Source organism: Anser cygnoides, chromosome 5, assembly GCF_040182565.1.
Source record: "Anser cygnoides isolate HZ-2024a breed goose chromosome 5, Taihu_goose_T2T_genome, whole genome shotgun sequence".
Lineage (NCBI taxonomy): Eukaryota > Metazoa > Chordata > Aves > Anseriformes > Anatidae > Anser > Anser cygnoides.
In genome coordinates, this window is record NC_089877.1 from 4400318 (window position 1) to 4408063 (window position 7746).

Sequence of the window (7746 nt, forward strand, 5' to 3'; positions counted from 1 at the left end):
AACACCTTTTAAAATATTTTCCTAAAGCAACACTCCTTACTTGTTTTGTAAAGAAGTAGGCTAAATTAGCCCACACTGAATTTTATGCTTCTAGTGTAGATAAACATTTAATGGATAATATTCTCAGTTTTAAGTGAAGTCTTCACAACATCTTTTCTGTCAAGTCAGTCTCCCACCTCCTCGTTGCCCTCTTTTGCAATGTAGATCGGATTACTTGCTCCCATGCATACAGTGCATACAGAACTAAACTACTGAGTTTGTTTCCTGTAAAGAGCCAATTTTCTCTACAGCTCTGGAAACCTCTGAATGTCATGGTGGTACTAAATAACCAGAGTCAAAATCAACTTGGATCCTCTTCCCATAAATTATTCACAGCACATCCAGACGGTGAGTCTAGGATTCAAAATGGAAAGACAGGTGTAACATTACTTCAGGTAAGTTCAAGTTTACAAAGTTTGAGTAAATCTCGATTTGCTATATGCGTAAAACATTTTTTTCTGTGTACTTCTTGCATTCAACTTCCTAATAAAAGGGATCAACTGGAGGAGAGTTCTGTCAGGTGACAAAAGTATATTGTACTGAGAAAAATAATTTCTTTGCTCTTCTTTCAACCTCCCTTTTCATTTTAATTGAAAAGGAAGGGAATATTCTCATAGGCATTGAGACTGACAGACATTTGTCCATCAAACACAAACAATGACAGGTGAATCAACAAAAGGTGTTAGAAGGATTTGAGAGCTCACTTCTAGCTCTGGTGCTTCCTCCTGGGTACTTATATATGAAGGCTGGTTTATGATTCTTCTAAAAGTATACAAAGAATTTGAAGTAAACCAATCTGGAACCGAAACTTCGGGGGCAGTACTTTCCCTTTTGTCCAAAAACGTTTGAAAAAATGTGAGAAGTGCAGAATTGAAGTGTCATTTGCTGATGAGTCTGAGATCAGGAATCCCAGCCTGTGGTACTTGAATCACAGTAAAAGGATAGAATTAGCTTAGGTGATGAAAATTAGGAAAGGAGAAGTAGGCATGGCATAAATATAATTACACATGCACATGATACATTCTTATATGGAAGAGAGACGGAGTTTATTATTTCAAGTCAGTTCATTGTCTTCAAAAAATATGGAAACAGGATATCTTTTGATATGTCATGATAATTTTCATTGTTATTAAACAATACAAGTCATACTGCTAACAAAAATACAACTATCATAACTCAAATGATGCAAGTTTAAGAAAATTGTTTTTTTTCTGTGGCAAATAAATGTAGATATGTTTAAAAAAGTGTAGACAAACATGAACTTGATCAAATAAGGTATAAAAATATGATCAAGGCAGTGTTTTATTTTAATTATTTTTAATTTTATTATATATATAATTTTCCTACAGCTTTCCTCAGAGTTGGTTTTGGACAACTTGTTTCCTCATGTCTATGCAAAGGCAAATGAGGTGATCAATTGCTTTCATTTTTGCATTGAGGAATTTTCCTTCTGATATCTCCAGAATTAAAACTTTATCTTGCTATGATAATCATACTGTGACTTTTCAGAGATGAAGCTGGCAAAAAACCACAATTGTTAGCTAGTCTTAACTGATCTATATGTATTCAATAGGGTCACAATCAATTAATATATATATATTTTCCTGTTAAATGAGAAAATAATGGCTTGTATTTCTGAGAAAACAGGAAGGAAAGTTTATGGAAACAGGAAGGAAAGCTAAGCTACTATAGGATAAACACTCCAGTGTACTTGAGTTGAAAGTTATCCTCCTGACGTAGTATATGTACTCCACACCCTTATGAATCTAGCAGATGTAAAACCCTTAAAGACATTTGCGTATATATACGTAACTCTTAACAGAGCAATCTGTCTTAATGGTTTTGTTGTCCATCTTTACTCTCATTTCTCTAAGACACTTCTGGTTTGCACTTGAAATAATACTTCTTGTTGGTCTTACTTTTGTTATCTTTAATACTCTAAAACAATAGAGTAACTAGCAATTGCTTGTTTTGTTAATGACAGCATTAAGCTAAAGAAAATTGTCCCAGTAAAGAAAAAGCTGTTTTTCTTGGGTACTGAGATTTAAAAGTCTGTCCAGAAAATGACTAACTTTAAATGCTATGTTGTGATATATGCAGGATACTGACTAAGAGTCATCTTTTGATTTCTGTACTGCAAGAGATCATAGGTGATAGCAACTGGTGTCTATGATAGGTTCTACTACCTGGCACAACGTTACTATCTGGCAGAACATTAGTATGTGTGAAACCTAAGAGTTAAAAGCTTATACAGAGCAGAAACTTTGTCTTGTGGTTTGCCTGAGGTTTCAGAAAAATAGAAATAGAAATGCTTAACATTAAAACAACAGAGCCTTTAAATAATGAGGTGGCATAGTGTTTCAAATGATTCCTATCATTCACCTTGTGATTTGTCCATCTTCTAAGTACCTTGCCAAAAAACAGGTGATGATTCACTCCTGACTCATCTCTCCAGATCAGCAGAACCCTTTGCACCTTGGATGAGATCAAAGTCTTTTCATTTTACTTATAAAACAAGGACTAATGCTCGGCTTAAGATATATGTATTATACCAAAAATCCAAAAGGTAAGCTTAATATTGCTTATAGCAAGTGAGGAGCAGACTGCTTTCAAACTCATTTGTCACCATGCCAGTTAGGCATGAAAACTTACTCCTGTGTGGTCATTCTAACAGACTTCTGTGTCTTTTATCATGACATTGATCCTGCTAGTGTTAATTAATCTCTGTGGTATTGTTCATTTATCTGATTCATATGCTAACAAAGGTTCCTCTCAGAGAAGTGAATAAAGAAGCACTCTTATTTATCTTCGAGAATGGATTTATAATCATTTTGTTCTATTCAGTGCACATAAGGAATTACCAAAGTACTGTTTCTAATTTCATATGTCACACCCCAGGAAAAGTATGTCCATTAGACAGGCTGCTGAATTCCAATACAGATCAGTGTGACTGATCGGAAACACAGAAGACGTCCTAAAGAGAGAGGAGAATGATTAAATGAATTCAAGAGATTTTTCTGAGTCTAGAAAAAATCAGACAAGTAATTATATCCAGTCTTATAAGGCTGCTTCAAAGAGCAAAGCAATCAGAATAATGTTTTCAGTGTTCATAGTGTTTAGGACAAGTAGTAACAACTTTAAATTGCAGGAAGGAAGATTCAGGCTAAACACTGCTCATTGTCTAAGGATTGAGAGTGTGATTCACTGAGAGAGATTACCTTAGTGTACAAAGGAAGTCTTATAAAGTCTGATAAACAGCTCTAAGAAAAAATATATTGCCTGGGTCAGATGGGCGAACTGTATAGCTTACTGACTTTATTTCTGGACCTATATACTAAATACTAGGACTAGAAACGGGATCTCATATGAATCACTTTAAAGACTAATAAGAAAATGTGCACAATCTTAGAAATTTGATAAATACAAAATTCAATATTTGGCAAATACAAATTCAAAAAACAGGAATTGGAAGTGTCTACTGAATCAGTGGAACTGTCTACTAATTTTGACTGTACTTTGAAAGAGAAATATTATAGTTTCATACAATGTAAAATATAATGGGAGAAGATATGGATTCCTTGAGGATCTTTAAAAAAAACAACTCTTATGCTCCCATGAAGAACAATTAAATGAACTTCCTTACCTATATAGACACAAGATGGCTCATAATTACCTAGGTTTTTCCTGGAAAAATTAGACCAATTCAGTTCTGCTGTGGTGCGTGCTCACCACAAGCATTATTTTAACTGAGTTTATTGTGCAAGTTGAAGACAACCAAAGGGCATTTGGACTCCCTAAAATGGAATGTGTGTAAAGAAAGTAAACTTTAGAGTAACTGGAATTCTTTAAGGTGTTTTATCCATAGTGATTCTATTACTTCATTTGCATTCCTTATTGATATGAAATCCTACTTGCATTACCTATATTGGTGAAGGACCTGAACAATATTTGAGTCATCTTTTATTGTCTCATTTTAGTAAGAGCATAAGAGTATTCAGTGTGGACGCTGTTGTCTAGATACTAGCAGTGGGGTTAATGTGGTTAAGCATACTAACAAATTAACTGTCACGTAAAAAGGTCTTTATATATAGTAATATATATATATAAAGTAACATATATGTAATGTATATATGTAATCTCTTTTCGTGTTTTTGACAAGTCATAGTTTATACAAATTAATGATATTTTTTTAAAGATTTTTAGTACTAGCCTCGACAAGCAAGTCAGCAGTTAAAAACAGCAAGGGAAAAATAGTTACTGTATTATGTTTTCTGTTATATTACTATAGGCTATTATAAATCACATGTAAAATTTTGGGCAAGCAGCCATCTGCTGCAGTAATAGTAAACTATTGGATTAGATTGCACATTCCTGATTTGCTCCATTATTGTAATAGATTTAATCTATTTGTAATGTTACTTATTCAGAAGAACGTAGCAAACATAATGTCTCCTGAATTCTGGCAGTCTTCCTAAGAAATGACCACTGTGAGTATGGGTTCTGCCTAATTCTAATCACATTGACATCAAGATAGTTGACAGCCTTCAGAAATATCTAAAAGGGTAAACCTAGAAATGGAACATTCTAGTGATCCTCAAATTGTGTGAAGGACAGAATAAGGTGTAATTTTTCCAGAGGTTTAATTTGATCTTGATTAGACAAAGGCTTTGAATTATGAAGCCCAATGCCTAAACAACACCTCAGATACCTAATTGCTATGAAAATCCATGTCTGTACCTTTACAGACCAATTTATACTGAGAATTTATCCTCGCTGTGCAGACAACCACAGAATCCAATTATGACATACCAAATCAAGAAAAAGTTTGCTTGATATGTAAACTCAGGCTGCTTTAACACTTGAATAACTAGTAGAAATATGGAATTCAGAATGAACAGTACACTTTAAAAAGGTGATGATTGAGATGGGAGACTATTGTGACCTTATATAGTTTACACCTCAAGCTGAAGGCAATTCAAATTATAAGCAGAGATCAGGAGAAATGTCTGATAACTGATTTTAAAATTTCTATAACTGTCCAGGGATATCCTCACTGTTAGTTATATACCCAATTCTTCATCTACAGCAGTTTCAATGTATTCACCTGCTTCCTAGCTCAAAGATATTTCAGCTTGACTTCTCTTTCTGTTCTTTTTTGCTAACTGAAGAGATCTTTTATCAACTTTTTCTCTCTGTATAGATAGCTGTAGACTGTAATCAGGTTACTTAATCACGTGTTCGATAAATGAAGCAAATGAATTGTCTTGAATGTATGACTAGCCAATATGTTCTACAGTACATTTCTTTGGTGTATATTCTGGAAACATGCTTGAGCCTCCAATTTATCCATAAGCTGTCAAACAGTGCCCATGTATCACCAAGTCTGAAATAATAAATCATGCTGATTTGGAACCATATTGGCTTGGACATAGTGCTACCCTCATATGATCACATAGTTTTTGGTCAGCTCATAAATAAGTAGAAGTACCTTGCAGCAAGCCAGAATATACAGCATAAGCACATTCTTAGTTTTCCTTACAGCTTTATAGGAACACAACCACATTTTAAATGCTCCTTTAAATATAGACAACAGATCAGGACAGTATTTGAGGAATGCTTGTGCCAGCACTGAATATATATGTGGCTTCTGTATCTGCACTCAATATTCTGTCAACGCAAGATCTTTTGGCTGCAGAGTTAAAGTGCATGTTTACCAATCCACCATGAATCCGAACGTCTTTTAAGAATTACAGCTTTACAATGTGGATTACACCATAAGGTATGAAATACAGCAAAGTGACAGTGGAGTAAGTGATAGAAACAGAACCTAGAATCAGCAAAGTTGAAGGATTAGGAGTCCTTAATGGGTATGTACATTTGAACATGATATGAACAACAACAGAACATAACCCCAAAACAATACCCACCAAGCCCTTTCAGTAATACTGACCATTCCTTAAAGGGAATAATGGAAATATTAAGAATGCAACAATGCTGGTAAAAATGATGAAAAAAACTATGCAGGAAGTACTTGGTCTGTATTAGGGGAAAAAAAAATCAACCAATGTATTTTTAACAGAAAATAAATGCTTTAATCCCAAAAGAATGATAAATAGCAGGCAGTTATGCTACATATTTCCACTCTAAAACTTTCACTGGGGAGTTCTCAGCACCTAGCTGTTTACCCATGTTCATTACAATTCAATCTTGGTATGATGGTGAAATACCAGAGGACTGGAAAAACTAATACGTCAATATTTCAAATGATTAAATTGGATCAGTAGGATAATTCTAAGTCAGACATCTGAGGGAAAACAATGAAAAACGTTGATACTGAATGAAACACAACTGATGTTGTTATAGAGAAGACAGTTTGTCAGATGTATTTGATTGTTTGAATGAGACTGTAAATTGGCAGATAATCATAATAGTTTGGATCAATATTCTAAGGCTTTTTAAGGCATTTTGATTTAGAAACCAGAATGGCATATAATCAATACAGTTCTCATTAAATGGATTTAAGACCAGCCAAGAATTATTTCTCAAAGTAAGGGAAAAGGGAATTATCACTGGCCAGCTGTGTTTTCAGTGTAGCCCTACAAGAAGTACCTCTTGATTATTTTTAACCCCTCCCCCCTTCAATTTAGATTATTTGAAACATGTTTTAACCAAATGTCAAGCAGCAAAACTCTAGCTGTGAGTGGGTATCAGAATTCCCATGAGTCCAGAAATGTAGCTCTGAAAACTCCTTTTTCCATTCCATTTTTCTTCATGCTAAAGGGACCTACGTTTTGTAGATCCCACTATTTTTACATAAACATTTCAGAAGTACCCACCATCTACTTACACTGACAACAGAAAAGTCTCAATTTTAACAGTATTAAGAACCTCAGTAGCTGTCTCATTCCTATACACCCTGTATGCCAAAATCTTAGGAGCAGATTATTTGCAACTTTCATGGTGTGCCAAATGCACAGCAATAAGGCTGACATCTCTTTTCCTTTTTTTTTTTTTCTTTAGAAATCTTTTATCTCTACAGAAAAGCAGTTGGTCAGCAAGAGGATTTGATAGTCTTCCTTCCCTCTTCAGAGCACCAGAAATATGCATTTCAGATGATCTCTGTGGGACACGTGAGTCTGACTACTCTCTGACAGGGTAAGTAATTTAATTTGGACCTGCTGCATCTTAAGTCAACAGACTATTATATAAGTGGACTGTCATTACCTCTGTTTGACCTTTCTCTATTGTTATTTCCAAAGAAAGGAAGTATTTCTGCTCAGTATAAGCCAAAAACATCAAGTGAGAAGAAAAATGACAAATTCCTGCCTTTGAACTTTTCCACAGCTCCGACTCAAAGCAAAAGCTGCATAAACAGCAAGCCTAATACTCAGCCATGTCCATAAATAGCTGTTTGCTCCGTGTGTGTTTTTTAATGAACTCTATTCTGAAGTCCCACTACTCCCCACACAATGCAGACTTGTGCACCATATTCAGAGTATCAGGTTCTCCTGTAGGGCCTGTGTTCTAAGTTTATGTCTACCAATAACCATAAAGCAATAGCTGTCAAGCAGAATCAAAAATGAGGCTGGTAGAAGTAGTTTTTGGGCTTACAGCTTGTGCTTAAAATCCATTTAAATATCTGTTTCTCCTTACCCTACTCTACTGCCCCACCCTCCCCCCCCAAAAAAAAAGTCTCTTTTCTTGTCA